This window comes from Hyla sarda, chromosome 3 (genome assembly GCF_029499605.1).
Source record: "Hyla sarda isolate aHylSar1 chromosome 3, aHylSar1.hap1, whole genome shotgun sequence".
Lineage (NCBI taxonomy): Eukaryota > Metazoa > Chordata > Amphibia > Anura > Hylidae > Hyla > Hyla sarda.
The window spans coordinates 6,543,539-6,570,748 of NC_079191.1; the positions used below are offsets into that span (position 1 = coordinate 6,543,539).

The 27,210-nt window shown below is 44.3% G+C and overlaps 47 non-coding genes across 47 annotated transcripts; all 47 read left to right on the forward strand.

Annotated features, from left to right (window-relative positions):
• Positions 1 to 142: 142 nt before the first annotated feature.
• On the forward strand, positions 143 to 215 carry TRNAV-AAC (transfer RNA valine (anticodon AAC)). The gene has a single exon. It is a non-coding gene; the product is annotated as a tRNA-Val (tRNA).
• A 145-nt stretch (positions 216 to 360) lies between these two features.
• TRNAV-CAC (transfer RNA valine (anticodon CAC)) lies at positions 361 to 433 on the forward strand. Its single transcript has one exon. It is a non-coding gene; the product is annotated as a tRNA-Val (tRNA).
• Positions 434 to 1,101: 668 nt separating this feature from the next.
• Positions 1,102 to 1,174, forward strand: TRNAV-AAC (transfer RNA valine (anticodon AAC)). The gene has a single exon. It is a non-coding gene; the product is annotated as a tRNA-Val (tRNA).
• Positions 1,175 to 1,319: 145 nt separating this feature from the next.
• Positions 1,320 to 1,392, forward strand: TRNAV-CAC (transfer RNA valine (anticodon CAC)). Its single transcript has one exon. It is a non-coding gene; the product is annotated as a tRNA-Val (tRNA).
• Positions 1,393 to 2,060: 668 nt separating this feature from the next.
• TRNAV-AAC (transfer RNA valine (anticodon AAC)) lies at positions 2,061 to 2,133 on the forward strand. The gene has a single exon. It is a non-coding gene; the product is annotated as a tRNA-Val (tRNA).
• Positions 2,134 to 2,278: 145 nt separating this feature from the next.
• Positions 2,279 to 2,351, forward strand: TRNAV-CAC (transfer RNA valine (anticodon CAC)). The gene has a single exon. It is a non-coding gene; the product is annotated as a tRNA-Val (tRNA).
• Positions 2,352 to 4,500: 2,149 nt separating this feature from the next.
• Positions 4,501 to 4,573, forward strand: TRNAV-GAC (transfer RNA valine (anticodon GAC)). Its single transcript has one exon. It is a non-coding gene; the product is annotated as a tRNA-Val (tRNA).
• Positions 4,574 to 4,718: 145 nt separating this feature from the next.
• On the forward strand, positions 4,719 to 4,791 carry TRNAV-CAC (transfer RNA valine (anticodon CAC)). Its single transcript has one exon. It is a non-coding gene; the product is annotated as a tRNA-Val (tRNA).
• Positions 4,792 to 4,934: 143 nt separating this feature from the next.
• TRNAV-CAC (transfer RNA valine (anticodon CAC)) lies at positions 4,935 to 5,007 on the forward strand. The gene has a single exon. It is a non-coding gene; the product is annotated as a tRNA-Val (tRNA).
• A 667-nt stretch (positions 5,008 to 5,674) lies between these two features.
• Positions 5,675 to 5,747, forward strand: TRNAV-CAC (transfer RNA valine (anticodon CAC)). The gene has a single exon. It is a non-coding gene; the product is annotated as a tRNA-Val (tRNA).
• Positions 5,748 to 6,431: 684 nt separating this feature from the next.
• TRNAV-CAC (transfer RNA valine (anticodon CAC)) lies at positions 6,432 to 6,504 on the forward strand. The gene has a single exon. It is a non-coding gene; the product is annotated as a tRNA-Val (tRNA).
• Positions 6,505 to 8,123: 1,619 nt separating this feature from the next.
• Positions 8,124 to 8,196, forward strand: TRNAV-GAC (transfer RNA valine (anticodon GAC)). Its single transcript has one exon. It is a non-coding gene; the product is annotated as a tRNA-Val (tRNA).
• A 145-nt stretch (positions 8,197 to 8,341) lies between these two features.
• On the forward strand, positions 8,342 to 8,414 carry TRNAV-CAC (transfer RNA valine (anticodon CAC)). The gene has a single exon. It is a non-coding gene; the product is annotated as a tRNA-Val (tRNA).
• Positions 8,415 to 8,557: 143 nt separating this feature from the next.
• TRNAV-CAC (transfer RNA valine (anticodon CAC)) lies at positions 8,558 to 8,630 on the forward strand. The gene has a single exon. It is a non-coding gene; the product is annotated as a tRNA-Val (tRNA).
• Positions 8,631 to 9,515: 885 nt separating this feature from the next.
• TRNAV-CAC (transfer RNA valine (anticodon CAC)) lies at positions 9,516 to 9,588 on the forward strand. The gene has a single exon. It is a non-coding gene; the product is annotated as a tRNA-Val (tRNA).
• A 449-nt stretch (positions 9,589 to 10,037) lies between these two features.
• TRNAV-AAC (transfer RNA valine (anticodon AAC)) lies at positions 10,038 to 10,110 on the forward strand. The gene has a single exon. It is a non-coding gene; the product is annotated as a tRNA-Val (tRNA).
• Positions 10,111 to 10,471: 361 nt separating this feature from the next.
• TRNAV-CAC (transfer RNA valine (anticodon CAC)) lies at positions 10,472 to 10,544 on the forward strand. Its single transcript has one exon. It is a non-coding gene; the product is annotated as a tRNA-Val (tRNA).
• A 668-nt stretch (positions 10,545 to 11,212) lies between these two features.
• TRNAV-AAC (transfer RNA valine (anticodon AAC)) lies at positions 11,213 to 11,285 on the forward strand. The gene has a single exon. It is a non-coding gene; the product is annotated as a tRNA-Val (tRNA).
• A 363-nt stretch (positions 11,286 to 11,648) lies between these two features.
• TRNAV-CAC (transfer RNA valine (anticodon CAC)) lies at positions 11,649 to 11,721 on the forward strand. Its single transcript has one exon. It is a non-coding gene; the product is annotated as a tRNA-Val (tRNA).
• A 1,619-nt stretch (positions 11,722 to 13,340) lies between these two features.
• On the forward strand, positions 13,341 to 13,413 carry TRNAV-AAC (transfer RNA valine (anticodon AAC)). Its single transcript has one exon. It is a non-coding gene; the product is annotated as a tRNA-Val (tRNA).
• Positions 13,414 to 13,558: 145 nt separating this feature from the next.
• On the forward strand, positions 13,559 to 13,631 carry TRNAV-CAC (transfer RNA valine (anticodon CAC)). Its single transcript has one exon. It is a non-coding gene; the product is annotated as a tRNA-Val (tRNA).
• Positions 13,632 to 14,298: 667 nt separating this feature from the next.
• Positions 14,299 to 14,371, forward strand: TRNAV-AAC (transfer RNA valine (anticodon AAC)). The gene has a single exon. It is a non-coding gene; the product is annotated as a tRNA-Val (tRNA).
• A 145-nt stretch (positions 14,372 to 14,516) lies between these two features.
• Positions 14,517 to 14,589, forward strand: TRNAV-CAC (transfer RNA valine (anticodon CAC)). Its single transcript has one exon. It is a non-coding gene; the product is annotated as a tRNA-Val (tRNA).
• Positions 14,590 to 15,257: 668 nt separating this feature from the next.
• On the forward strand, positions 15,258 to 15,330 carry TRNAV-AAC (transfer RNA valine (anticodon AAC)). The gene has a single exon. It is a non-coding gene; the product is annotated as a tRNA-Val (tRNA).
• A 256-nt stretch (positions 15,331 to 15,586) lies between these two features.
• TRNAV-CAC (transfer RNA valine (anticodon CAC)) lies at positions 15,587 to 15,659 on the forward strand. Its single transcript has one exon. It is a non-coding gene; the product is annotated as a tRNA-Val (tRNA).
• A 667-nt stretch (positions 15,660 to 16,326) lies between these two features.
• TRNAV-AAC (transfer RNA valine (anticodon AAC)) lies at positions 16,327 to 16,399 on the forward strand. Its single transcript has one exon. It is a non-coding gene; the product is annotated as a tRNA-Val (tRNA).
• A 145-nt stretch (positions 16,400 to 16,544) lies between these two features.
• Positions 16,545 to 16,617, forward strand: TRNAV-CAC (transfer RNA valine (anticodon CAC)). Its single transcript has one exon. It is a non-coding gene; the product is annotated as a tRNA-Val (tRNA).
• A 662-nt stretch (positions 16,618 to 17,279) lies between these two features.
• Positions 17,280 to 17,352, forward strand: TRNAV-CAC (transfer RNA valine (anticodon CAC)). The gene has a single exon. It is a non-coding gene; the product is annotated as a tRNA-Val (tRNA).
• Positions 17,353 to 18,020: 668 nt separating this feature from the next.
• TRNAV-AAC (transfer RNA valine (anticodon AAC)) lies at positions 18,021 to 18,093 on the forward strand. The gene has a single exon. It is a non-coding gene; the product is annotated as a tRNA-Val (tRNA).
• A 145-nt stretch (positions 18,094 to 18,238) lies between these two features.
• On the forward strand, positions 18,239 to 18,311 carry TRNAV-CAC (transfer RNA valine (anticodon CAC)). The gene has a single exon. It is a non-coding gene; the product is annotated as a tRNA-Val (tRNA).
• A 667-nt stretch (positions 18,312 to 18,978) lies between these two features.
• On the forward strand, positions 18,979 to 19,051 carry TRNAV-CAC (transfer RNA valine (anticodon CAC)). Its single transcript has one exon. It is a non-coding gene; the product is annotated as a tRNA-Val (tRNA).
• Positions 19,052 to 19,719: 668 nt separating this feature from the next.
• Positions 19,720 to 19,792, forward strand: TRNAV-AAC (transfer RNA valine (anticodon AAC)). The gene has a single exon. It is a non-coding gene; the product is annotated as a tRNA-Val (tRNA).
• Positions 19,793 to 19,937: 145 nt separating this feature from the next.
• On the forward strand, positions 19,938 to 20,010 carry TRNAV-CAC (transfer RNA valine (anticodon CAC)). The gene has a single exon. It is a non-coding gene; the product is annotated as a tRNA-Val (tRNA).
• Positions 20,011 to 20,677: 667 nt separating this feature from the next.
• Positions 20,678 to 20,750, forward strand: TRNAV-CAC (transfer RNA valine (anticodon CAC)). Its single transcript has one exon. It is a non-coding gene; the product is annotated as a tRNA-Val (tRNA).
• A 997-nt stretch (positions 20,751 to 21,747) lies between these two features.
• TRNAV-CAC (transfer RNA valine (anticodon CAC)) lies at positions 21,748 to 21,820 on the forward strand. Its single transcript has one exon. It is a non-coding gene; the product is annotated as a tRNA-Val (tRNA).
• A 667-nt stretch (positions 21,821 to 22,487) lies between these two features.
• Positions 22,488 to 22,560, forward strand: TRNAV-AAC (transfer RNA valine (anticodon AAC)). Its single transcript has one exon. It is a non-coding gene; the product is annotated as a tRNA-Val (tRNA).
• A 143-nt stretch (positions 22,561 to 22,703) lies between these two features.
• On the forward strand, positions 22,704 to 22,776 carry TRNAV-CAC (transfer RNA valine (anticodon CAC)). The gene has a single exon. It is a non-coding gene; the product is annotated as a tRNA-Val (tRNA).
• Positions 22,777 to 23,443: 667 nt separating this feature from the next.
• Positions 23,444 to 23,516, forward strand: TRNAV-AAC (transfer RNA valine (anticodon AAC)). Its single transcript has one exon. It is a non-coding gene; the product is annotated as a tRNA-Val (tRNA).
• A 143-nt stretch (positions 23,517 to 23,659) lies between these two features.
• TRNAV-CAC (transfer RNA valine (anticodon CAC)) lies at positions 23,660 to 23,732 on the forward strand. The gene has a single exon. It is a non-coding gene; the product is annotated as a tRNA-Val (tRNA).
• A 667-nt stretch (positions 23,733 to 24,399) lies between these two features.
• Positions 24,400 to 24,472, forward strand: TRNAV-AAC (transfer RNA valine (anticodon AAC)). Its single transcript has one exon. It is a non-coding gene; the product is annotated as a tRNA-Val (tRNA).
• Positions 24,473 to 24,617: 145 nt separating this feature from the next.
• TRNAV-AAC (transfer RNA valine (anticodon AAC)) lies at positions 24,618 to 24,690 on the forward strand. Its single transcript has one exon. It is a non-coding gene; the product is annotated as a tRNA-Val (tRNA).
• A 145-nt stretch (positions 24,691 to 24,835) lies between these two features.
• Positions 24,836 to 24,908, forward strand: TRNAV-AAC (transfer RNA valine (anticodon AAC)). Its single transcript has one exon. It is a non-coding gene; the product is annotated as a tRNA-Val (tRNA).
• A 256-nt stretch (positions 24,909 to 25,164) lies between these two features.
• Positions 25,165 to 25,237, forward strand: TRNAV-CAC (transfer RNA valine (anticodon CAC)). The gene has a single exon. It is a non-coding gene; the product is annotated as a tRNA-Val (tRNA).
• Positions 25,238 to 25,904: 667 nt separating this feature from the next.
• On the forward strand, positions 25,905 to 25,977 carry TRNAV-AAC (transfer RNA valine (anticodon AAC)). Its single transcript has one exon. It is a non-coding gene; the product is annotated as a tRNA-Val (tRNA).
• Positions 25,978 to 26,122: 145 nt separating this feature from the next.
• On the forward strand, positions 26,123 to 26,195 carry TRNAV-CAC (transfer RNA valine (anticodon CAC)). Its single transcript has one exon. It is a non-coding gene; the product is annotated as a tRNA-Val (tRNA).
• Positions 26,196 to 26,862: 667 nt separating this feature from the next.
• Positions 26,863 to 26,935, forward strand: TRNAV-AAC (transfer RNA valine (anticodon AAC)). Its single transcript has one exon. It is a non-coding gene; the product is annotated as a tRNA-Val (tRNA).
• Positions 26,936 to 27,078: 143 nt separating this feature from the next.
• On the forward strand, positions 27,079 to 27,151 carry TRNAV-CAC (transfer RNA valine (anticodon CAC)). Its single transcript has one exon. It is a non-coding gene; the product is annotated as a tRNA-Val (tRNA).
• The last annotated feature ends 59 nt before the right edge of the window (positions 27,152 to 27,210 follow it).

Below are 27,210 nucleotides of genomic sequence, written 5' to 3' on the forward strand. Positions count from 1 at the left end.
GCTTTCCTCTTGCTTTTAGACCAAAGGCCACATCTGTTCACTTTCACTCCATTATTTTCATCCATTCGCTTTTAATTCTTGTGACTGAATGTGGAAAGCGAAAGAGGGTGGGCAGGTGGGTGGTTGGTGGCTCAACAGCCAGGTTTCTGTAGTGTAGTGGTTATCACGTTCGCCTAACACGCGAAAGGTCCCCGGTTCAAAACCGGGCAGAAACATGGGCTTTCTTCTTGCTTTTAGACAAAAGGCCACATCTGTTCACTTTCACTCCATTATTTTAATCCATTCGCTTTTAATTCTTGTTACTGAATGTGGAAAGCAAAAGAGGGTGGGCAGGTGGGTGGTTGGTGGCTCAACAGCCATGTTTCTGTAGTGTAGTGGTTATCACGTTCGCCTCACACGCGAAAGGTCCCTGGTTCGAAACCGGGCAGAAACAAGGAGTTTCAGATGTTTTTGACTATTGCATGAGGAAACTTTCTTTTTTTTAAGCAGGAGTGGTTTGCTTACACCGTTCTGGTAGCTTTAATCTAGTTTCTATAGTGTTGTAATGTTCACATTCACCTAACAAACGGAAGGTCCACGGGTAGAAATATGGGACTGACTCTTAATTTTTTTAGACAAAGCGACATACCTGTTCGATTTGACTTTATCATTTTCGTCATTTTGGATCTTGCACTGTTAGCAGGTTCCATAAAGAGCAAGTTTCTGGAGGTGTAGTGTTTATCACCTTTGCCTCACACACCCAAGGTCCCCAGTTCGATAGATAGCAGAAACATGGAACATCCCTATGTTTTTGGCTTTCGGACCATTGCACGATGAAACCTTGTTTTTATTTGTCAATCTGGCATCCTTTGCTTGCAACGACGGCCATGCGAGTTTTCATCTGGTTTCTGTAGTGTAGTGGTTATCACGTTCGCCTAACACGCGAAAGGTCCCTTGTTTGAAACCGGGCAGAAACATGGGCTTTCCTCTTGCTTTTAGACCAAAGGCCACACCTGTTCACTTTCACTCCATTATTTTCATCCATTCGCTTTTAATTCTTGTGACTGAATGTGGAAAGCGAAAGAGGGTGGGCAGGTGGGTGGTTGTTGGCTCAACAGCCAGGTTTCTGTAGTGTAGTGGTTATCACGTTCGCCTAACACGCGAAAGGTCCCCGGTTCAAAACCGGGCAGAAACATGGGCTTTCTTCTTGCTTTAAGACAAAAGGCCACATCTGTTCACTTTCACTCCATTATTTTAATCCATTCGCTTTTAATTCTTGTTACTGAATGTGGAAAGCAAAAGAGGGTGGGCAGGTGGGTGGTTGGTGGCTCAACAGCCATGTTTCTGTAGTGTAGTGGTTATCACGTTCGCCTCACACGCGAAAGGTCCCTGGTTCGAAACCGGGCAGAAACAAGGAGTTTCAGATGTTTTTGACTATTGCATGAGGAAACTTTCTTTTTTTTAAGCAGGAGTGGTTTGCTTACACAGTTCTGGTAGCTTTAATCTAGTTTCTATAGTGTTGTAATGATCACATTCACCTAACAAACGGAAGGTCCACGGGTAGAAATATGGGACTGACTCTTAATTTTTTTAGACAAAGCGACATACCTGTTCGATTTGACTTTATCATTTTCGTCATTTTGGATCTTGCACTGTTAGCAGGTTCCATAAAGAGCAAGTTTCTGGAGGTGTAGTGTTTATCACCTTTGCCTCACACACCCAAGGTCCCCAGTTCGATAGATAGCAGAAACATGGAACATCCCTATGTTTTTGGCTTTCGGACCATTGCACGATGAAACCTTGTTTTTATTTGTCAATCTGGCATCCTTTGCTTGCAACGACGGCCATGCGAGTTTTCATCTGGTTTCTGTAGTGTAGTGGTTATCACGTTCGCCTAACACGCGAAAGGTCCCTTGTTTGAAACCGGGCAGAAACATGGGCTTTCCTCTTGCTTTTAGACTAAAGGCCACATCTGTTCACTTTCACTCCATTATTTTCATCCATTCGCTTTTAATTCTTGTGACTGAATGTGGAAAGCGAAAGAGGGTGGGCAGGTGGGTGGTTGGTGGCTCAACAGCCAGGTTTCTGTAGTGTAGTGGTTATCACGTTCGCCTAACACGCGAAAGGTCCCCGGTTCAAAACCGGGCAGAAACATGGGCTTTCTTCTTGCTTTTAGACAAAAGGCCACATCTGTTCACTTTCACTCCATTATTTTAATCCATTCGCTTTTAATTCTTGTTACTGAATGTGGAAAGCAAAAGAGGGTGGGCAGGTGGGTGGTTGGTGGCTCAACAGCCATGTTTCTGTAGTGTAGTGGTTATCACATTCGCCTCACACGCGAAAGGTCCCTGGTTCGAAACCGGGCAGAAACAAGGAGTTTCAGATGTTTTTGACTATTGCATGAGGAAACTTTCTTTTTTTTAAGCAGGAGTGGTTTGCTTACACCGTTCTGGTAGCTTTAATCTAGTTTCTATAGTGTTGTAATGATCACATTCACCTAACAAACGGAAGGTCCACGGGTAGAAATATGGGACTGACTCTTAATTTTTTTAGACAAAGCGACATACCTGTTCGATTTGACATTATCATTTTCGTCATTTTGGATCTTGCACTGTTAGCAGGTTCCATAAAGAGCAAGTTTCTGGAGGTGTAGTGTTTATCACCTTTGCCTCACACACCCAAGGTCCCCAGTTCGATAGATAGCAGAAACATGGAACATCCCTATGTTTTTGGCTTTCGGACCATTGCACGATGAAACCTTGTTTTTATTTGTCAATCTGGCATCCTTTGCTTGCAACGACGGCCATGCGAGTTTTCATCTGGTTTTTGTAGTGTAGTGGTTATCACGTTCGCCTAACACGCGAAAGGTCCCTTGTTTGAAACCGGGCAGAAACATGGGCTTTCCTCTTGCTTTTAGACCAAAGGCCACACCTGTTCACTTTCACTCCATTATTTTCATCCATTCGCTTTTAATTCTTGTGACTGAATGTGGAAAGCGAAAGAGGGTGGGCAGGTGGGTGGTTGGTGGTTCAACAGCCAGGTTTCTGTAGTGTAGTGGTTATTACGTTCGCCTCACACGCGAAAGGTCCCAGGGTCGAAACCGGGCAGAAACAAGGAGTTTCAGATGTTTTTGACTATTGCATGAGGAAACTTTCTTTTTTTTAAGCAGGAGTGGTTTGCTTACACCGTTCTGGTAGCTTTCATCTAGTTTCTATAGTGTTGTAATGTTCACATTCACCTAACAAACGGAAGGTCCACGGGTAGAAATATGGGACTGACTCTTAATTTTTTTAGACAAAGCGACATACCTGTTCGATTTGACTTCATCATTTTCGTCATTTTGGATCTTGCACTGTTAGCAGGTTCCATGAAGAGCAAGTTTCTGGAGGTGTAGTGTTTATCACCTTTGCCTCACACACCCAAGGTCCCCAGTTCGATAGATAGCAGAAACATGGAACATCCCTATGTTTTTGGCTTTCGGACCATTGCACGATGAAACCTTGTTTTCATTTGTCAATCTGGTATCCTTTGCTTGCAACGACGGCCATGCGAGTTTTCATCTGGTTTCTGTAGTGTAGTGGTTATCACGTTCGCCTAACACGCGAAAGGTCCCCGGTTTGAATCCTGGCACAAACATGGGCTTTCCTCTTGCTTTTAGACCAAAGGCCACATCTGTTCACTTTCACTCCATTATTTTCATCCATTCGCTTTTAATTCTTGTTATTGAATGTGGAAAGCAAAAGAGGGTGGGCAGGTGGGTGGTTGTTGGCTCAACAGCCAGGTTTCTGTAGTGTAGTGGTTATCACGTTCGCCTAACACGCGAACGGTCCCTGGTTCGAAACCTTGCAGAAACAAGGAGTTTCAGTTGTTTTTGACTATTGCATGAGGAAACTTTCTTTTTTTAAGCAGGAGTGGTTTGCTTACACCGTTCTGGTAGCTTTAATCTAGTTTCTATAGTGTTGTAATGATCACATTCACCTAACAAACGGAAGGTCCACGGGTAGAAATATGGGACTGACTCTTAATTTTTTTAGACAAAGCGACATACCTGTTCGATTTGACTTTATAATTTTCGTCATTTTGGATCTTGCACTGTTAGCAGGTTCCATGAAGAGCAAGTTTCTGGAAGTGTAGTGTTTATCACCTTTGCCTCACACACCCAAGGTCCCCAGTTCGATAGATAGCAGAAACATAGAACATCCCTATGTTTTTGGCTTTCGGACCATTGCACGATGAAACCTTGTTTTTATTTGTCAATCTGGCATCCTTTGCTTGCAACGACAGCCATGCGAGTTTTCATCTGGTTTCTGTAGTGTAGTGGTTATCACGTTCGCCTAACACGCGAAAGGTCACTTGTTTGAAACCGGGCAGAAACATGGGCTTTCCTCTTGCTTTTAGACCAAAGGCCACACCTGTTCACTTTCACTCCATTATTTTCATCCATTCACTTTTAATTCTTGTGACTGAATGTGGAAAGCGAAAGAGGGTGGGCAGGTGGGTGGTTGTTGGCTCAACAGCCAGGTTTCTGTAGTGTAGTGGTTATCACGTTCGCCTGACACGCGAAAGGTCCCCGGTTCGAAACCGGGCAGAAACATGGGCTTTCTTCTTGCTTTTAGACAAAAGGCCACATCTGTTCACTTTCACTCCATTATTTTCATCCATTCGCTTTTAATTCTTGTGACTGAATGTGGAAAGCGAAGGAGGGTGGGCAGGTGGGTGGTTGGTGGTTCAACAGCCAGGTTTCTGTAGTGTAGTGGTTATCACGTTCACCTCACACGCGAAAGGTCCCTGGTTCGAAACCAGGCAGAAACATGGGCTTTCTTCTTGCTTTTAGACCAAATACCACATCTTTTCACTTTCACTCCATTATTTTCATCCATTCGCTTTTAATTCTTGACTGAATGTGGAAAGCGAAGCAGGGTGGACAGGTGGGTGGCTGGTGGCTCAACAGCCTGGTTTCTGTAGTGTAGTGGTTATCACGTTCGCCTCACACGCGAAAGGTCCCTGGTTTGAAACCGGGCAGAAACAAGGAGTTTCAGTTGTTTTTGACTATTGCATGAGGAAACTTTCTTTTTTTAAGCAGGAGTGGTTTGCTTACACCGTTCTGGTAGCTTTCATCTAGTTTCTATAGTGTTGTAATGTTCACATTCACCTAACAAACGGAAGGTCCACGGGTAGAAATATGGGACTGACTCTTAATTTTTTTAGACAAAGCGACATACCTGTTCGATTTGACTTTATCATTTTCGTCATTTTGGATCTTGCACTGTTAGCAGGTTCCATGAAGAGCAAGTTTCTGGAGGTGTAGTGTTTATCACCTTTGCCTCACACACCCAAGGTCCCCAGTTCGATAGATAGCAGAAACATGGAACATCCCTATGTTTTTGGCTTTCGGACCATTGCACGATGAAACCTTGTTTTTATTTGTCAATCTGGCATCCTTTGCTTGCAACGACGGCCATGCGAGTTTTCATCTGGTTTCTGTAGTGTAGTGGCTATCACGTTCGCCTAACACGCGAAAGGTCCCTGATTCGAAACCGGGCAGAAACATGGGCTTTCCTCTTGCTTTTAGACCAAAGGCCACATCTGTTCACTTTCACTCCATTATTTTCATCCATTCGCTTTTAATTCTTGTGACTGAATGTGGAAAGCGAAAGAGGGTGGGCAGGTGGGTGGTTGGTGGCTCAACAGCCAGGTTTCTGTAGTGTAGTGGTTATCACGTTCGCCTCACACGCGAAAGGTCCCTGGTTCGAAACCGGGCAGAAACAAGGAGTTTCAGATGTTTTTGACTATTGCATGAGGAAACTTTCTTTTTTTTAAGCAGGAGTGGTTTGCTTACACCGTTCTGGTAGCTTTAATCTAGTTTCTATAGTGTTGTAATGATCACATTCACCTAACAAACGGAAGGTCCACGGGTAGAAATATGGGACTGACTCTTAATTTTTTTAGACAAAGCGACATACCTGTTCGATTTGACTTTATCATTTTCGTCATTTTGGATCTTGCACTGTTAGCAGGTTCCATGAAGAGCAAGTTTCTGGAGGTGTAGTGTTTATCACCTTTGCCTCACACACCCAAGGTCCCCAGTTCGATAGATAGCAGAAACATGGAACATCCCTATGTTTTTGGCTTTCGGACCATTGCACGATGAAACCTTGTTTTTATTTGTCAATCTGGCATCCTTTGCTTGCAACGACGGCCATGCGAGTTTTCATCTGGTTTCTGTAGTGTAGTGGTTATCACGTTCGCCTAACACGCGAAAGGTCCCTTGTTTGAAACCGGGCAGAAACATGGGCTTTCCTCTTGCTTTTAGACCAAAGGCCACACCTGTTCACTTTCACTCCATTATTTTCATCCATTCGCTTTTAATTCTTGTGACTGAATGTGGAAAGCGAAAGAGGGTGGGCAGGTGGGCAGGTGGGCAGGTGGGTGGTTGGTGGCTCAACAGCCGGGTTTCTGTAGTGTAGTGGTTATCACGTTCGCCTCACACGCGAAAGGTCCCTGGTTCGAAACCGGGCAGAAACAAGGAGTTTCAGATGTTTTTGACTATTGCATGAGGAAACTTTCTTTTTTTAAGCAGGAGTGGTTTGCTTACACCGTTCTGGTAGCTTTCATCTAGTTTCTATAGTGTTGTAATGATCACATTCACCTAACAAACGGAAGGTCCACGGGTAGAAATATGGGACTGACTCTTAAATTTTTTTAAACAAAGCGACATACCTGTTCGATTTGACTTTATCATTTTCGTCATTTTGGATCTTGCACTGTTAGCAGGTTCCATGAAGAGCAAGTTTCTGGAGGTGTAGTGTTTATCACCTTTGCCTCACACACCCAAAGTCACCAGTTCGATAGATAGCAGAAACATGGAACATCCCTATGTTTTTGGCTTTCGGACCATTGCACGATGAAACCTTGTTTTCATTTGTCAATCTGGTATCCTTTGCTTGCAACGACGGCCATGCGAGTTTTCATCTGGTTTCTGTAGTGTAGTGGTTATCACGTTCGCCTAACACGCGAAAGGTCCCTTGTTTGAAACCGGGCAGAAACATGGGCTTTCCTCTTGCTTTTAGACCAAAGGCCACACCTGTTCACTTTCACTCCATTATTTTCATCCATTCGCTTTTAATTCTTGTGACTGAATGTGGAAAGCGAAAGAGGGTGGGCAGGTGGGTGGTTGTTGGCTCAACAGCCAGGTTTCTGTAGTGTAGTGGTTATTACGTTCACCTCACACGCGAAAGGTCCCTGGTTCGAAACCGGGCAGTAACAAGGAGTTTCAGATGTTTTTGACTATTGCATGAGGAAACTTTCTTTTTTTAAGCAGGAGTGGTTTGCTTACACCGTTCTGGTAGCTTTCATCTAGTTTCTATAGTGTTGTAATGTTCACATTCACCTAACAAACGGAAGGTCCACGGGTAGAAATATGGGACTGACTCTTAATTTTTTTAGACAAAGCGACATACCTGTTCGATTTGACTTTATCATTTTCGTCATTTTGGATCTTGCACTGTTAGCAGGTTCCATGAAGAGCAAGTTTCTGGAGGTGTAGTGTTTATCACCTTTGCCTCACACACCCAAGGTCCCCAGTTCGATAGATAGCAGAAACATGGAACATCCCTATGTTTTTGGCTTTCGGACCATTGCACGATGAAACCTTGTTTTCATTTGTCAATCTGGTATCCTTTGCTTGCAACGACGGCCATGCGAGTTTTCATCTGGTTTCAGTAGTGTAGTGGTTATCACGTTCGCCTAACACGCGAAAGGTCCCCGGTTCGAAGCCGGGCACAAACATGGGCTTTCCTCTTGCTTTTAGACCAAAGGCCACACCTGTTCACTTTCACTCCATTATTTTCATCCATTCACTTTTAATTCTTGTTACTGAATGTGGAAAGCAAAAGAGGGTGGGCAGGTGGGTGGTTGGTGGCTCAACAGCCATGTGTCTGTAGTGTAGTGGTTATCACGTTTGCCTCACACGCGAAAGGTCTCTGGTTCGATACCGGGCAGAAACATGGGCTTGCTTTTAGACAAAAGGCCACACCTGTTCACTTTCACTCCATTATTTTCATCCATTCGCTTTTAATTCTTGTGACTGAATGTGGAAAGCGAAAAAGGGTGGGCAGGTGGGTGGTTGGTGGCTCAACAGCCAGGTTTCTGTAGTGTAGTGGTTATCACGTTCGCCTGACACGCGAAAGGTCCCCGGTTCGAAACCGGGCAGAAACATGGGCTTTCTTCTTGCTTTTAGACAAAAGGCCACATCTGTTCACTTTCACTCCATTATTTTCATCCATTCGCTTTTAATTCTTGTGACTGAATGTGGAAAGCGAAGGAGGGTGGGCAGGTGGGTGGTTGGTGGTTCAACAGCCAGGTTTCTGTAGTGTAGTGGTTATCACGTTCACCTCACACGCGAAAGGTCCCTGGTTCGAAACCAGGCAGAAACATGGGCTTTCTTCTTGCTTTTAGACCAAAGACCACATCTTTTCACTTTCACTCCATTATTTTCATCCATTCGCTTTTAATTCTTGACTGAATGTGGAAAGCGAAGCAGGGTGGACAGGTGGGTGGCTGGTGGCTCAACAGCCTGGTTTCTGTAGTGTAGTGGTTATCACGTTCGCCTCACACGCGAAAGGTCCCTGGTTCGAAACCGGGCAGAAACAAGGAGTTTCAGTTGTTTTTGACTATTGCATGAGGAAACTTTCTTTTTTTAAGCAGGAGTGGTTTGCTTACACCGTTCTGGTAGCTTTCATCTAGTTTCTATAGTGTTGTAATGTTCACATTCACCTAAAAAACGGAAGGTCCACGGGTAGAAATATGGGACTGACTCTTAATTTTTTTAGACAAAGCGACATACCTGTTCGATTTGACTTTATCATTTTCGTCATTTTGGATCTTGCACTGTTAGCAGGTTCCATGAAGAGCAAGTTTCTGGAGGTGTAGTGTTTATCACCTTTGCCTCACACACCCAAGGTCCCCAGTTCGATAGATAGCAGAAACATGGAACATCCCTATGTTTTTGGCTTTCGGACCATTGCACGATGAAACCTTGTTTTTATTTGTCAATCTGGCATCCTTTGCTTGCAACGACGGCCATGCAAGTTTTTATCTGGTTGCTGTAGTGTAGTGGTTATCACGTTTGCCTAACACGCGAAAGGTCCCCGGTTCGAAGCCGGGCACAAACATGGGCTTTCCTCTTGCTTTTAGACCAAAGGCCACACCTGTTCACTTTCACTCCATTATTTTCATCCATTCACTTTTAATTCTTGTGACTGAATGTGGAAAGCGAAAGAGGGTGGGCAGGTGGGTGGTTGCTGGCTCAACAGCCAGGTTTCTGTAGTGTAGTGGTTATCACGTTCGCCTAACACGCGAAAGGTCCCCGGTTCAAAACTGGCCAGAAACATGGGCTTTCTTCTTGCTTTTAGACAAAAGGCCACATCTGTTCACTTTCACTCCATTATTTTCATCCATTCGCTTTTAATTCTTGTTACTGAATGTGGAAAGCAAAAGAGGGTGGGCAGGTGGGTGGTTGGTGGCTCAACAGCCATGTTTCTGTAGTGTAGTGGTTATCACGTTCGCCTCACTCGCGAAAGGTCCCTGGTTCGAAACCGGGCAGAAACAAGGAGTTTCAGATGTTTTTGACTATTGCATGAGGAAACTTTCTTTTTTTAAGCAGGAGTGGTTTGCTTACACCGTTCTGGTAGCTTTCATCTAGTTTCTATAGTGTTGTAATGTTCACATTCACCTAACAAACGGAAGGTCCACGGGTAGAAATATGGGACTGACTCTTAATTTTTTTAGACAAAGCGACATACCTGTTCGATTTGACTTTATCATTTTCGTCATTTTGGATCTTGCACTGTTAGCAGGTTCCATGAAGAGCAAGTTTCTGGAGGTGTAGTGTTTATCACCTTTGCCTCACACACCCAAGGTCCCCAGTTCGATAGATAGCAGAAACATGGAACATCCCTATGTTTTTGGCTTTCGGACCATTGCACGATGAAACCTTGTTTTCATTTGTCAATCTGGTATCCTTTGCTTGCAACGACGGCCATGCGAGTTTTCATCTGGTTTCTGTAGTGTAGTGGTTATCACGTTCGCCTAACACGCGAAAGGTCCCCGGTTCGAAGCCGGGCAGAAACATGGGCTTTCCTCTTGCTTTTAGACCAAAGGCCACATCTGTTCACTTTCACTCCATTATTTTCATCCATTCGCTTTTAATTCTTGTGACTGAATGTGGAAAGCGAAAGAGGGTGGGCAGGTGGGTGGTTGGTGGCTCAACAGCCAGGTTTTTGTAGTGTAGTGGTTATCATGTTCGCCGAACATGCGAAAAGTCCCCGGTTCGAAACCGGGCAGAAACATGGGCTTTCTTCTTGCTTTTAGACAAAAGACCACATCTTTTCACTTTCACTCCATTATTTTCATCCATTCGCTTTTAATTCTTGACTGAATGTGGAAAGCGAAGGAGGGTGGGCAGGTGGGTGGTTGGTGGTTCAACAGCCAGGTTTCTGTAGTGTAGTGGTTATCACGTTCGCCTCACACACGAAAGGTCCCTGGTTCGAAACCAGGCAGAAACAAGGAGTTTCAGATGTTTTTGACTATTGCATGAGGAAACTTTCTTTTTTTTAAGCAGGAGTGGTTTGCTTACACCGTTCTGGTAGCTTTCATCTAGTTTCTATAGTGTTGTAATGTTCACATTCACCTAACAAACGGAAGGTCCACGGGTAGAAATATGGGACTGACTCTTAATTTTTTTAGACAAAGCGACATACCTGTTCGATTTTACTTTATCATTTTCGTCATTTTGGATCTTGCACTGTTAGCAGGTTTTATGAAGAGCAAGTTTCTGGAGGTGTAGTGTTTATCACCTTTGCCTCACACACCCAAGGTCCCCAGTTCGATAGATAGCAGAAACATGGAACATCCCTATGTTTTTGGCTTTCGGACCATTGCACGATGAAACCTTGTTTACATTTGTCAATCTGGTATCCTTTGCTTGCAACGACGGCCATGCGAGTTTTCATCTGGTTTCTGTAGTGTAGTGGTTATCACGTTCGCCTAACACGCGAAAGGTCCCTTGTTTGAAACCGGGCAGAAACATGGGCTTTCCTCTTGCTTTTAGACCAAAGGCCACACCTGTTCACTTTCACTCCATTATTTTCATCCATTCACTTTTAATTATTGTGACTGAATGTGGAAAGCGAAAGAGGGTGGGCAGGTGGGTGGTTGTTGGCTCAACAGCCAGGTTTCTGTAGTGTAGTGGTTATCACGTTCGCCTAACACGCGAATGGTCCCCGGTTCAAAACCGGGCAGAAACATGGGCTTTCTTCTTGCTTTTAGACAAAAGGCCACATCTGTTCACTTTCACTCCATTATTTTCATCCATTCGCTTTTAATTCTTGTTACTGAATGTGGAAAGCAAAAGAGGGTGGGCAGGTGGGTGGTTGGTGGCTCAAAAGCCATGTTTCTGTAGTGTAGTGGTTATCACGTTCGCCTAACACGCGAAAGGTCTTTGGTTCGATACCGGGCAGAAACATGGGCTTTCTTCTTGCTTTTAGACAAAAGGCCACACCTGTTCACTTTCACTCCATTATATTCATCCATTCGCTTTTAATTCTTGTGACTGAATGTGGAAAGCGAAAGAGGGTGGGCAGGTGGGTGGTTGGTGGCTCAACAGCCAGGTTTCTGTAGTGTAGTGGTTATCACGTTCGCCTCACACGCGAAAGGTCCCTGGTTCGAAACCGGGCAGAAACAAGGAGTTTCAGTTGTTTTTGACTATTGCATGAGGAAACTTTCTTTTTTTAAGCAGGAGTGGTTTGCTTACACTGTTCTGGTAGCTTTCATCTAGTTTCTATAGTGTTGTAATGTTCACATTCACCTAACAAACGGAAGGTCCACGGGTAGAAATATGGGACTGACTCTTAATTTTTTTAGACAAAGCGACATACCTGTTCGATTTGACTTTATCATTTTCGTCATTTTGGTTCTTGCACTGTTAGCAGGTTCCATGAAGAGCAAGTTTCTGGAGGTGTAGTGTTTATCACCTTTGCCTCACACACCCAAGGTCCCCAGTTCGATAGATAGCAGAAACATGGAACATCCCTATGTTTTTGGCTTTCGGACCATTGCACGATGAAACCTTGTTTTTATTTGTCAATCTGGCATCCTTTGCTTGCAACGACGGCCATGCGAGTTTTCATCTGGTTTCTATAGTGTAGTGGCTATCACGTTCGCCTAACACGCGAAAGGTCCCTGATTCGAAACCGGGCAGAAACATGGGCTTTCCTCTTGCTTTTAGACCAAAGGCCACATCTGTTCACTTTCACTCCATTATTTTCATCCATTCGCTTTTAATTCTTGTGACTGAATGTGGAAAGCGAAAGAGGGTGGGCAGGTGGTTGGTGGCTCAAAAGCCAGGTTTTTGTAGTGTAGTGGTTATCATGTTTGCCGAACATGCGAAAAGTCCCCGGTTCGAAACCGGGCAGAAACATGGGCTTTTTTCTTGCTTTTAGACAAAAGACCACATCTTTTCACTTTCACTCCATTATTTTCATCCATTCGCTTTTAATTCTTGACTGAATGTGGAAAGCGAAGGAGGGTGGGCAGGTGGGTGGTTGGTGGTTCAACAGCCAGGTTTCTGTAGTGTAGTGGTTATCACGTTCGCCTCACACACAAAAGGTCCCTGGTTCGAAACCAGGCAGAAATAAAGAGTTTCAGATGTTTTTGACTATTGCATGAGGAAACTTTCTTTTTTTAAGCAGGAGTGGTTTGCTTACACCGTTCTGGTAGCTTTAATCTAGTTTCTATAGTGTTGTAATGATCACATTCACCTAACAAACGGAAGGTCCACGGGTAGAAATATGGGACTGACTCTTAATTTTTTTAGACAAAGCGACATACCTGTTCGATTTGACTTTATCATTTTCGTCATTTTGGATCTTGCACTGTTAGCAGGTTCCATGAAGAGCAAGTTTCTGGAGGTGTAGTGTTTATCACCTTTGCCTCACACACCCAAGGTCCCCAGTTCGATAGATAGCAGAAACATGGAACATCCCTATGTTTTTGGCTTTCGGACCATTGCACGATGAAACCTTGTTTTTATTTGTCAATCTGGCATCCTTTGCTTGCAACGACGGCCATGCGAGTTTTCATTTGGTTTCTGTAGTGTAGTGGCTATCACGTTCGCCTAACACGCGAAAGGTCCTTGATTCGAAACCGGGCAGAAACATGGGCTTTCCTCTTGCTTTTAGACCAAAGGCCACATCTGTTCACTTTCACTCCATTATTTTCATCTATTCGCTTTTAAGTCTTGTGACTGAATGTGGAAAGCGAAAGAGGGTGGGCAGGTGGGTGGTTGGTGGCTCAACAGCCAGGTTTCTGTAGTGTAGTGGTTATCACGTTCGCCTAACACGCGAAAGGTCCCCGGCTCGAAACCGGGCAGAAACATGGGCATTCTTCTTGCTTTTAGACAAAAGGCCACATCTGTTCACTTTCACTCCATTATTTTCATTCATTCGCTTTTAATTCTTGTGACTGAATGTGGAAAGCGAAAGAGGGTGGGCAGGTGGGTGGTTGGTGGCTCAACAGCCAGGTTTCTGTAGTGTAGTGGTTATCACGTTCGCCTCACACGCGAAAGGTCCCTGGTTCGACACCGGGCAGAAACAAGGAGTTTCAGATGTTTTTGACTATTGCATGAGGAAACTTTCTTTTTTTAAGCAGGAGTGGTTTGCTTACACCGTTCTGGTAGCTTTCATCTAGTTTCTATAGTGTTGTAATGTTCACATTCACCTAACAAACGGAAGGGCCACGGGTAGAAATATGGGACTGACTCTTAATTTTTTTAGACAAAGCGACATACCTGTTCGATTTGACTTTATCATTTTCGTCATTTTGGATCTTGCACTGTTAGCAGGTTCCATGAAGAGCAAGTTTCTGGAGGTGTAGTGTTTATCACCTTTGCCTCACACACCCAAGGTCCCCAGTTCGATAGATAGCAGAAACATGGAACATCCCTATGTTTTTGGCTTTCGGACCATTGCACGATGAAACCTTGTTTTTATTTGTCAATCTGGCATCCTTTGCTTGCAACGACGGCCATGCGAGTTTTCATTTGGTTTCTGTAGTGTAGTGGCTATCACGTTCGCCTAACACGCGAAAGGTCCTTGATTCGAAACCGGGCAGAAACATGGGCTTTCCTCTTGCTTTTAGACCAAAGGCCACATCTGTTCACTTTCACTCCATTATTTTCATCCATTCGCTTTTAATTCTTGTGACTGAATGTGGAAAGCAAAAAAGGGTGGGCAGGTGGGTGGTTGGTGGCTCAACAGGCAGGTTTCTGTAGTGTAGTGGTTATCACGTTCGCCTAACACGCGAAAGGTCCCCGGTTCGAAACCGGGCAGAAACATGGGCTTTCTTCTTGCTTTTAGACAAAAGGCCACATCTGTTCACTTTCACTCCATTATTTTCATCCATTCGCTTTTAATTCTTGTGACTGAATGTGGAAAGCGAAAGAGGGTGGGCAGGTGGGTGGTTGGTGGCTCAACAGCCAGGTTTCTGTAGTGTAGTGGTTATCACGTTCGCCTCACACGCGAAAGGTCCCTGGTTCGAAACCGGGCAGAAACAAGGAGTTTCAGATGTTTTTGACTATTGCATGAGGAAACTTTCTTTTTTTAAGCAGGAGTGGTTTGCTTACACCGTTCTGGTAGCTTTCATCTAGTTTCTATAGTGTTGTAATGTTCACATTCACCTAACAAACGGAAGGTCCACGGGTAGAAATATGGGACTGACTCTTAAGTTTTTTTAGACAAAGCGACATACCTGTTCGATTTGACTTTATCATTTTCGTCATTTTGGATCTTGCACTGTTAGCAGGTTCCATGAAGAGCAAGTTTCTGGAGGTGTAGTGTTTATCACCTTTGCCTCACACACCCAAGGTCCCCAGTTCGATAGATAGCAGAAACATGGAACATCCTTATGTTTTTGGCTTTCGGACCATTGCACGATGAAACCTTGTTTTCATTTGTCAATCTGGTATCCTTTGCTTGCAACGACGGCCATGCGAGTTTTCATCTGGTTTCTATAGTGTAGTGGTTATCACGTTCGCCTAACACGCAAAAGGTCCCCGGTTCGAAGCCGGGCACAAACATGGGCTTTCCTCTTGCTTTTAGACCAAAGGCCACACCTGTTCACTTTCACTCCATTATTTTCATCCATTCACTTTTAATTCTTGTGACTGAATGTGGAAAGCGAAAGAGGGTGGGCAGGTGGGTGGTTGTTGGCTCAACAGCCAGGTTTCTGTAGTGTAGTGGTTATCATGTTCGCCTAACACGCGAAAGGTCCCCGGTTCGAAACCGGGCAGAAACATGGGGTTTCTTCTTGCTTTTAGACAAAAGGCCACATCTGTTCACTTTCACTCCATTATTTTCATCCATTCGCTTTTAATTCTTGTTACTGAATGTGGAAAGCAAAAGAGGATGGGCTTTCCTCTTGCTTTTAGACCAAAGGCCAAACCTGTTCACTTTCACTCCATTATTTTCATCCATTCGCTTTTAATTCTTGTGACTGAATGTGGAAAGCGAAAGAGGGTGGGCAGGTGGGTGGTTGGTGGCTCAACAGCCAGGTTTCTGTAGTGTAGTGGGTATCACGTTCGCCTCACACGCGAAAGGTCCCTGGTTCGAAACCGGGCAGAAACAAGGACTTTCAGATGTTTTTGACTATTGCATGAGGAAACTTTCTGTTTTTAAGCAGGAGTGGTTTGCTTACACCGTTCTGGTAGCTTTCATCTAGTTTCTATAGTGTTGTAATGTTCACATTCACCTAACAAACGGAAGGTCCACGGGTAGAAATATGGGACTGACTCTTAATTTTTTTAGACAAAGCGACATACCTGTTCGATTTGACTTTATCATTTTCGTCATTTTGGATCTTGCACTGTTAGCAGGTTCCATGAAGAGCAAGTTTCTGGAGGTGTAGTGTTTATCACCTTTGCCTCACACACCCAAGGTCCCCAGTTCGATAGATAGCAGAAACATGGAACATCCCTATGTTTTTGGCTTTCGGACCATTGCACGATGAAACCTTGTTTTCATTTGTCAATCTGGTATCCTTTGCTTGCAACGACGGCCATGCGAGTTTTCATCTGGTTTCTGTAGTGTAGTGGTTATCACGTTCGCCTAACACGCGAAAGGTCCTTGATTCGAAACCGGGCAGAAACATGGGCTTTCCTCTTGCTTTTAGACCAAAGGCCACATCTGTTCACTTTCACTCCATTATTTTCATCTATTCGCTTTTAAGTCTTGTGACTGAATGTGGAAAGCGAAAGAGGGTGGGCAGGTGGGTGGTTGGTGGCTCAACAGCCAGGTTTCTGTAGTGTAGTGGTTATCACGTTCGCCTAACACGCGAAAGGTCCCCGGCTCGAAACCGGGCAGAAACATGGGCATTCTTCTTGCTTTTAGACAAAAGGCCACATCTGTTCACTTTCACTCCATTATTTTCATTCATTCGCTTTTAATTCTTGTGACTGAATGTGGAAAGCGAAAAAGGGTGGGCAGGTGGGTGGTTGGTGGCTCAACAGCCAGGTTTCTGTAGTGTAGTGGTTATCACGTTCGCCTCACACGCGAAAGGTCCCTGGTTCGAAACCGGGCAGAAACAAGGAGTTTCAGATGTTTTCGACTATTGCATGAGGAAACTTTCTTTTTTTTAAGCAGGAGTGGTTTGCTTACACCGTTCTGGTAGCTTTAATCTAGTTTCTATAGTGTTGTAATGATCACATTCACCTAACAAATGGAAGGTCCACGGGTAGAAATATGGGACTGACTCTTAATTTTTTTAGACAAAGCGACATACCTGTTCGATTTATCATTTTCGTCATTTTGGATCTTGCACTGTTAGCAGGTTCCATGAAGAGCAAGTTTCTGGAGGTGTAGTGTTTATCACCTTTGCCTCACACACCCAAGGTCCCCAGTTCGATAGATAGCAGAAACATGGAACATCCCTATGTTTTTGGCTTTCGGACCATTGCACGATGAAACCTTGTTTTTATTTGTCAATCTGGCATCCTTTGCTTGCAACGACGGCCATGCGAGTTTTCATCTGGTTTCTGTAGTGTAGTGGCTATCACGTTCGCCTAACACGCGAAAGGTCCCTGATTCGAAACCGGGCAGAAACATGGGCTTTCCTCTTGCTTTTAGACCAAAGGCCACATCTGTTCACTTTCACTCCATTATTTTCATCCATTCGCTTTTAATTCTTGTGACTGAATGTGGAAAGCGAAAGAGGGTGGGCAGGTGGGTGGTTGGTGGCTCAACAGCCAGGTTTCTGTAGTGTAGTGGTTATCACGTTCGCCTCACACGCGAAAGGTCCCTGGTTCGAAACCGGGCAGAAACAAGAAGTTTCAGTTGTTTTTGACTATTGCATGAGGAAACTTTCTTTTTTTTAAGCAGGAGTGGTTTGCTTACACCGTTCTGGTAGCTTTCATCTAGTTTCTATAGTGTTGTAATGTTCACATTCACCTAACAAACGGAAGGTCCACGGGTAGAAATATGGGACTGACTCTTAATTTTTTTAGACAAAGCGACATACCTGTTCGATTTGACTTTATCATTTTCGTCATTTTGGATCTTGCACTGTTAGCAGGTTCCATGAAGAGCAAGTTTCTGGAGGTGTAGTGTTTATCACCTTTGCCTCACACACCCAAGGTCCCCAGTTCGATAGATAGCAGAAACATGGAACATCCCTATGTTTTTGGCTTTCGGACCATTGCACGATGAAACCTTGTTTACATTTGTCAATCTGGTATCCTTTGCTTGCAACGACGGCCATGCGAGTTTTCATCTGGTTTCTGTAGTGTAGTGGTTATCACGTTCGCCTAACACGCGAAAGGTCCCTTGTTTGAAACCGGGCAGAAACATGGGCTTTCCTCTTGCTTTTAGACCAAAGGCCACACCTGTTCACTTTCACTCCATTATTTTCATCCATTCACTTTTAATTATTGTGACTGAATGTGGAAAGCGAAAGAGGGTGGGCAGGTGGGTGGTTGTTGGCTCAACAGCCAGGTTTCTGTAGTGTAGTGGTTATCACGTTCGCCTAACACGCGAAAGGTCCCCGGTTCAAAACCGGGCAGAAACATGGGCTTTCTTCTTGCTTTTAGACAAAAGGCCACATCTGTTAACTTTCACTCCATTATTTTCATCCATTCGCTTTTAATTCTTGTTACTGAATGTGGAAAGCAAAAGAGGGTGGGCAGGTGGGTGGTTGGTGGCTCAAAAGCCATGTTTCTGTAGTGTAGTGGTTATCACGTTCGCCTCACACGCGAAAGGCCCCTGGTTCGAAACCGGGCAGAAACAAGGAGTTTCAGTTGTTTTTGACTATTGCATGAGGAAACTTTCTTTTTTTAAGCAGGAGTGGTTTGCTTACACTGTTCTGGTAGCTTTCATCTAGTTTCTATAGTGTTGTAATGTTCACATTCACCTAACAAACGGAAGGTCCACGGGTAGAAATATGGGACTGACTCTTAATTTTTTTAGACAAAGCGACATACCTGTTCGATTTGACTTTATCATTTTCGTCATTTTGGTTCTTGCACTGTTAGCAGGTTCCATGAAGAGCAAGTTTCTGGAGGTGTAGTGTTTATCACCTTTGCCTCACACACCCAAGGTCCCCAGTTCGATAGATAGCAGAAACATGGAACATCCCTATGTTTTTGGCTTTCGGACCATTGCACGATGAAACCTTGTTTTTATTTGTCAATTTGGCATCCTTTGCTTGCAACGACGGCCATGCGAGTTTTCATCTGGTTTCTATAGTGTAGTGGCTATCACGTTCGCCTAACACGCGAAAGGTCCCTGATTCGAAATCGGGCAGAAACATGGGCTTTCCTCTTGCTTTTAGACCAAAGGCCACACCTGTTCACTTTCACTCCATTATTTTCATCCATTCACTTTTACTTCTTGTGACTGAATGTGGAAAGCGAAAGAGGGTGGGCAGGTGGGTGGTTGGTGGCTCAACAGCCAGGTTTCTGTAGTGTAGTGGTTATCACGTTCGCCTCACACGCGAAAGGTCCCTGGTTCGAAACCGGGCAGAAACAAGAAGTTTCAGATGTTTTTGACTATTGCATGAGGAAACTTTCTTTTTTTTAAGCAGGAGTGGTTTGCTTACACCGTTCTGGTAGCTTTCATCTAGTTTCTATAGTGTTGTAATGTTCACATTCACCTAACAAACGGAAGGTCCACGGGTAGAAATATGGGACTGACTCTTAATTTTTTTAGACAAAGCGACATACCTGTTCGATTTGACTTTATCATTTTCGTCATTTTGGATCTTGCACTGTTAGCAGGTTCCATGAAGAGCAAGTTTCTGGAGGTGTAGTGTTTATCACCTTTGCCTCACACACCCAAGGTCCCCAGTTCGATAGATAGCAGAAACATGGAACATCCCTATGTTTTTGGCTTTCGGACCATTGCACGATGAAACCTTGTTTACATTTGTCAATCTGGTATCCTTTGCTTGCAACGACGGCCATGCGAGTTTTCATCTGGTTTCTGTAGTGTAGTGGTTATCACGTTCGCCTAACACGCGAAAGGTCCCTTGTTTGAAACCGGGCAGAAACATGGGCTTTCCTCTTGCTTTTAGACCAAAGGCCACACCTGTTCACTTTCACTCCATTATTTTCATCCATTCACTTTTAATTATTGTGACTGAATGTGGAAAGCGAAAGAGGGTGGGCAGGTGGGTGGTTGTTGGCTCAACAGCCAGGTTTCTGTAGTGTAGTGGTTATCACGTTCGCCTAACACGCGAAAGGTCCCCGGTTCAAAACCGGGCAGAAACATGGGCTTTCTTCTTGCTTTTAGACAAAAGGCCACATCTGTTCACTTTCACTCCATTATTTTCATCCATTCGCTTTTAATTCTTGTTACTGAATGTGGAAAGCAAAAGAGGGTGGGCAGGTGGGTGGTTGGTGGCTCAAAAGCCATGTTTCTGTAGTGTAGTGGTTATCACGTTCGCCTCACACGCGAAAGGCCCCTGGTTCGAAACCGGGCAGAAACAAGGAGTTTCAGTTGTTTTTGACTATTGCATGAGGAAACTTTCTTTTTTTAAGCAGGAGTGGTTTGCTTACACTGTTCTGGTAGCTTTCATCTAGTTTCTATAGTGTTGTAATGTTCACATTCACCTAACAAACGGAAGGTCCACGGGTAGAAATATGGGACTGACTCTTAATTTTTTTAGACAAAGCGACATACCTGTTCGATTTGACTTTATCATTTTCGTCATTTTGGTTCTTGCACTGTTAGCAGGTTCCATGAAGAGCAAGTTTCTGGAGGTGTAGTGTTTATCACCTTTGCCTCACACACCCAAGGTCCCCAGTTCGATAGATAGCAGAAACATGGAACATCCCTATGTTTTTGGCTTTCGGACCATTGCACGATGAAACCTTGTTTTTATTTGTCAATCTGGCATCCTTTGCTTGCAACGACGGCCATGCGAGTTTTCATCTGGTTTCTATAGTGTAGTGGCTATCACGTTCGCCTAACACGCGAAAGGTCCCTGATTCGAAATCGGGCAGAAACATGGGCTTTCCTCTTGCTTTTAGACCAAAGGCCACACCTGTTCACTTTCACTCCATTATTTTCATCCATTCACTTTTACTTCTTGTGACTGAATGTGGAAAGCGAAAGAGGGTGGGCAGGTGGGTGGTTGGTGGCTCAACAGCCAGGTTTCTGTAGTGTAGTGGTTATCACGTTCGCCTCACACGCGAAAGGTCCCTGGTTCGAAACCGGGCAGAAACAAGGAGTTTCAGATGTTTTTGACTATTGCATGAGGAAACTTTCTTTTTTTAAGCAGGAGTGGTTTGCTTACACCGTTCTGGTAGCTTTCATCTAGTTTCTATAGTGTTGTAATGTTCACATTCACCTAACAAACGGAAGGTCCACGGGTAGAAATATGGGACTGACTCTTAAGTTTTTTTAGACAAAGCGACATACCTGTTCGATTTGACTTTATCATTTTCGTCATTTTGGATCTTGCACTGTTAGCAGGTTCCATGAAGAGCAAGTTTCTGGAGGTGTAGTGTTTATCACCTTTGCCTCACACACCCAAGGTCCCCAGTTCGATAGATAGCAGAAACATGGAACATCCCTATGTTTTTGGCTTTCGGACCATTGCACGATGAAACCTTGTTTTCATTTGTCAATCTGGTATCCTTTGCTTGCAACGACGGCCATGCGAGTTTTCATCTGGTTTCTATAGTGTAGTGGTTATCACGTTCGCCTAACACGCAAAAGGTCCCCGGTTCGAAGCCGGGCACAAACATGGGCTTTCCTCTTGCTTTTAGACCAAAGGCCACACCTGTTCACTTTCACTCCATTATTTTCATCCATTCACTTTTAATTCTTGTGACTGAATGTGGAAAGCGAAAGAGGGTGGGCAGGTGGGTGGTTGTTGGCTCAACAGCCAGGTTTCTGTAGTGTAGTGGTTATCACGTTCGCCTAACACGCCAAAGGTCCCCGGTTTGAAACCGGGCAGAAACATGGGCTTTCTTCTTGCTTTTAGACAAAAGGCCACATCTGTTCACTTTCACTCCATTATTTTCATCCATTCGCTTTTAATTCTTGTTACTGAATGTGGAAAGCAAAAGAGGATGGGCTTTCCTCTTGCTTTTAGACCAAAGGCCACACCTGTTCACTTTCACTCCATTATTTTCATCCATTCGCTTTTAATTCTTGTGACTGAATGTGGAAAGCGAAAGAGGGTGGGCAGGTGGGTGGTTGGTGGCTCAACAGCCAGGTTTCTGTAGTGTAGTGGTTATCACGTTCGCCTCACACGCGAAAGGTCCCTGGTTCGAAACCGGGCAGAAACAAGGACTTTCAGATGTTTTTGACTATTGCATGAGGAAACTTTCTGTTTTTAAGCAGGAGTGGTTTGCTTACACCGTTCTGGTAGCTTTCATCTAGTTTCTATAGTGTTGTAATGTTCACATTCACCTAACAAACGGAAGGTCCACGGGTAGAAATATGGGACTGACTCTTAATTTTTTTAGACAAAGCGACATACCTGTTCGATTTGACTTGATCATTTTCGTCATTTTGGATCTTGCACTGTTAGCAGGTTCCATGAAGAGCAAGTTTCTGGAGGTGTAGTGTTTATCACCTTTGCCTCACACACCCAAGGTCCCCAGTTCGATAGATAGCAGAAACATGGAACATCCCTATGTTTTTGGCTTTCGGACCATTGCACGATGAAACCTTGTTTTTATTTGTCAATCTGGCATCCTTTGCTTGCAACGACGGCCATGCGAGTTTTCATTTGGTTTCTGTAGTGTTGTGGCTATCACGTTCGCCTAACACGCGAATGGTCCTTGATTCGAAACCGGGCAGAAACATGGGCTTTCCTCTTGCTTTTAAACCAAAGGCCACATCTGTTCACTTTCACTCCATTATTTTCATCCATTCGCTTTTAATTCTTGTGACTGAATGTGGAAAGCGAAAGAGGGTGGGCAGGTGGGTGGTTGGTGGCTAAACAGCCAGGTTTCTGTAGTGTAGTGGTTATCACGTTCGCCTAACACGCGAAAGGTCCCCGATTCGAAACCGGGCAGAAACATGGGCTTTCTTCTTGCTTTTAGACAAAAGGCCACATCTTTTCACTTTCACTCCATTATTTTCATCCATTCGCTTTTAATTCTTGACTGAATGTGGAAAGCGAAGGAGGGTGGGCAGGTGGGTGGTTGTTGGCTCAACAGCCATGTTTCTGTAGTGTAGTGGTTATCACGTTCGCCTCACACGCGAAAGGTCCCTGGTTCGAAACCAGGCAGAAACAAGGAGTTTCAGATGTTTTTGACTATTGCATGAGGAAACTTTCTTTTTTTAAGCAGGAGTGGTTTGCTTACACCGTTCTGGTAGCTTTCATCTAGTTTCTATAGTGTTGTAATGATCACATTCACCTAACAAACGGAAGGTCCACGGGTAGAAATATGGGTCTGACTCTTAATTTTTTTAGACAAAGCGACATACCTGTTCGATTTGACTTTATCATTTTCATCATTTTGGATCTTGCACTGTTAGCAGGTTCCATGAAGAGCAAGTTTCTGGAGGTGTAGTGTTTATCACCTTTGCCTCACACACCCAAGGTCCCCAGTTCGATAGATAGCGGAAACATGGAACATCCCTATGTTTTTGGCTTTCGGACCATTGCACGATGAAACCTTGTTTTTATTGGTCAATCTGGCATCCTTTGCTTGCAACGACGGCCATGCGAGTTTTCATCTGGTTTCTGTAGTGTAGTGGCTATCACGTTCGCCTAACATGCGAAAGGTCCTTGATTCGAAACCGGGCAGAAACATCGGCTTTCCTCTTGCTTTTAGACCAAAGGCCACATCTGTTCACTTTCACTCCATTATTTTCATCCATTCGCTTTTAATTCTTGTGACTGAATGTGGAAAGCGAAAGAGGGTGGGCAGGTGGGTGGTTGGTGGCTCACCAGCAAGGTTTCTGTAGTGTAGTGGTTATCACGTTCGCCTAACACGCGAAAGGTCCCCGGTTCGAAACCGGGCAGAAACATGGGCATTCTTCTTGCTTTTAGACAAAAGACCACATCTTTTCACTTTCACTCCATTATTTTCATCCATTCGCTTTTAATTCTTGACTGAATGTGGAAAGCGAAGGAGGGTGGGCAGGTGGGTGGTTGATGGTTCAACAGCCAGGTTTCTGTAGTGTAGTGGTTATCACGTTCGCCTCACACGCGAAAGGTCCCTGGTTCGAAACCAGGCAGAAACAAGGAGTTTCAGATGTTTTTGACTATTGCATGAGGAAACTTTCTTTTTTTAAGCAGGAGTGGTTTGCTTACACCGTTCTGGTAGCTTTAATCTAGTTTCTATAGTGTTGTAATGATCACATTCACCTAACAAACGGAAGGTCCACGGGTAGAAATATAGTACTGACTCTTAATTTTTTTAGACAAAGCGACATACTTGTTCGTTTTGACTTTATCATTTTCGTCATTTTGGATCTTGCACTGTTAGCAGGTTCCATGAAGAGCAAGTTTCTGGAGGTGTAGTGTTTCTCACCTTTGCCTCACACACCCAAGGTCCCCAGTTCGATAGATAGCAGAAACATGGAACATCCCTATGTTTTTGGCTTTCGGACCATTGCACGATGAAACCTTGTTTTTATTTGTCAATCTGGCATCCTTTGCTTGCAACGACGGCCATGCGAGTTTTTATCTGGTTTCTGTAGTGTAGTGGTTATCACGTTCGCCTAACACGCGAAAGGTCCCTTGTTTGAAACCGGGCAGAAACATGGGCTTTCCTCTTGCTTTTAGACCAAAGGCCACACCTGTTCACTTTCACTCCATTATTTTCATCCATTCGCTTTTAATTCTTGTGACTGAATGTGGAAAGCGAAGGAGGGTGGGCAGGTGGGTGGTTGGTGGCTCAACAGCCAGGTTTCTGTAGTGTAGTGGTTATCACGTTCGCCTAACACGCGAAAGGTCCCCGGCTCGAAACCGGGCAGAAACATGGGCATTCTTCTTGCTTTTAGACAAAAGGCCACATCTGTTCAATTTCACTCCATTATTTTCATTCATTCGCTTTTAATTCTTGTGACTGAATGTGGAAAGCGAAAGAGCGTTGGCAGGTGGGTGGTTGGTGGCTTAACAGCCAGGTTTCTGTAGTGTAGTGGTTATCACGTTCGCCTAACACGCGAAAGGTCCCCGGTTCAAAACCGGGCAGAAACATAGGCTTTCTTCTTGCTTTTAGACAAAAGACCACATCTTTTCACTTTCACTCCATTATTTTCATCCATTCGCTTTTAATTCTTGTTACTGAATGTGGAAAGCGAAAGAGGGTGGGCAGGTGGGTGGTTGGTGGCTCAACAGCCAGGTTTCTGTAGTGTAGTGGTTGTCACGTTCGCCTAACACGCGAAAGGTCCCCGGTTCGAAACCGGGCAGAAACATGGGCTTTCTTCTTGCTTTTAGACAAAAGGCCACATCTGTTCACTTTCACTCCATTATTTTCATCCATTCGCTTTTAATTCTTGTTACTGAATGTGGAAAGCAAAAGAGGATGGGCTTTCCTCTTGCTTTTAGACCAAAGGCCACACCTGATCACTTTCACTCCATTATTTTCATCCATTCGCTTTTAATTCTTGTGACTGAATGTGGAAAGCGAAAGAGGGTGGGCAGGTGGGTGGTTGGTGGCTCAACAGCCAGGTTTCTGTAGTGTAGTGGTTATCATGTTCGCCTCACACACGAAAGGTCCCTGGTTCGAAACCAGGCAGAAACAAGGAGTTTCAGATGTTTTTGACTATTGCATGAGGAAACTTTCTTTTTTTAAGCAGGAGTGGTTTGCTTACACCGTTCTGGTAGCTTTCATCTAGTTTCTATAGTGTTGTAATGATCACATTCACCTAACAAACGGAAGGTCCACGGGTAGAAATATGGGACTGACTCTTAATTTTTTTAGACAAAGCGACATACCTGTTCGATTTGACTTTATCATTTTTGTCATTTTGGATCTTGCACTGTTAGCAGGTTCCATGAAGAGCAAGTTTCTGGAGGTGTAGTGTTTATCACCTTTGCCTCACACACCCAAGGTCACCAGTTCGATAGATAGCAGAAACATGGAACATCCCTATGTTTTTGGCTTTCGGACCATTGCACGATGAAACCTTGTTTTCATTTGTCAATCTGGCATCCTTTGCTTGCAACGACGGCCATGCGAGTTTTCATCTGGTTTCTGTAGTGTAGTGGTTATCACGTTCGCCTAACACGCGAAAGGTCCCTTGTTTGAAACCGGGCAGAAACATGGGCTTTCCTCTTGCTTTTAGACCAAAGGCCACACCTGTTCACTTTCACTCCATTATTTTCATCCATTCGCTTTTAATTCTTGTGACTGAATGTGGAAAGCGAAAGAGGGTGGGCAGGTGGGTGGTTGTTGGCTCAACAGCCAGGTTTCTGTAGTGTAGTGGTTATCACGTTCGCCTAACACGCGAAAGGTCTCCGGTTCGAAACCGGGCAGAAACATGGGCTTTCTTCTTGCTTTTAGACAAAAGGCCACATCTGTTCACTTTCACTCCATTATTTTCATCCATTCGCTTTTAATTCTTGTTACTGAATGTGGAAAGCAAAAGAGGGTGGGCAGGTGGGTGGTTGGTGGCTCAACAGCCATGTTTCTGTAGTGTAGTGGTTATCACGTTCGCCTCACACGCGAAAGGTCCCTGGTTCGAAACCGGGCAGAAACAAGGAGTTTCAGATGTTTTTGACTATTGCATGAGGAAACTTTCTTTTTTTAAGCAGGAGTGGTTTGCTTACACCGTTCTGGTAGCTTTCATCTAGTTTCTATAGTGTTGTAATGTTCACATTCACCTAACAAACGGAAGGTCCACGGGTAGAAATATGGGACTGACTCTTAATTTTTTTAGACAAAGCGACATACCTGTTCGATTTGACTTGATCGTTTTCGTCATTTTGGATCTTGCACTGTTAGCAGGTTCCATGAAGAGCAAGTTTCTGGAGGTGTAGTGTTTATCACCTTTGCCTCACACACCCAAGGTCCCCAGTTCGATAGATAGCAGAAACATGGAACATCCCTATGTTTTTGGCTTTCGGACCATTGCACGATGAAACCTTGTTTTCATTTGTCAATCTGGTATCCTTTGCTTGCAACGACGGCCATACGAGTTTTCATCTGGTTTCTGTAGTGTAGTGGCTACCACGTTCGCCTAACACGCGAAAGGTCCCTGATTCGAAACCGGGCACAAACATGGGCTTTCCTCTTGCTTTTAGACCAAAGGCCACATCTGTTCACTTTCACTCCATTATTTTTATCCATTCGCTTTTAATTCTTGTGACTGAATGTGGAAAGCGAAAGAGGGTGGGCAGGTGGGTGGTTGGTGGCTCAACAGCCAGGTTTCTGTAGTGTAGTGGTTATCACGTTCGCCTAACACGCGAAAGGTCCCCGGTTCGAAACCGGGCAGAAACATGGGCTTTCCTCTTGCTTTTAGACCAAAGGCCACATCTGTTCACTTTCACTCCATTATTTTCATCCATTCGCTTTTAATTCTTGACTGAATGTGGAAAGCGAAGAAGGGTGGGCAGGTGGGTGGTTGGTGGCTCAACAGCCAGATTTCTGTAGTGTAGTGGTTATCACGTTCGCCTCACACGCGAAAGGTCCCTGGTTCGAAACCAGGCAGAAACAAGGAGTTTCAGATGTTTTCGACTACTGCATGAGGAAACTTTCTTTTATTAAGCAGGAGT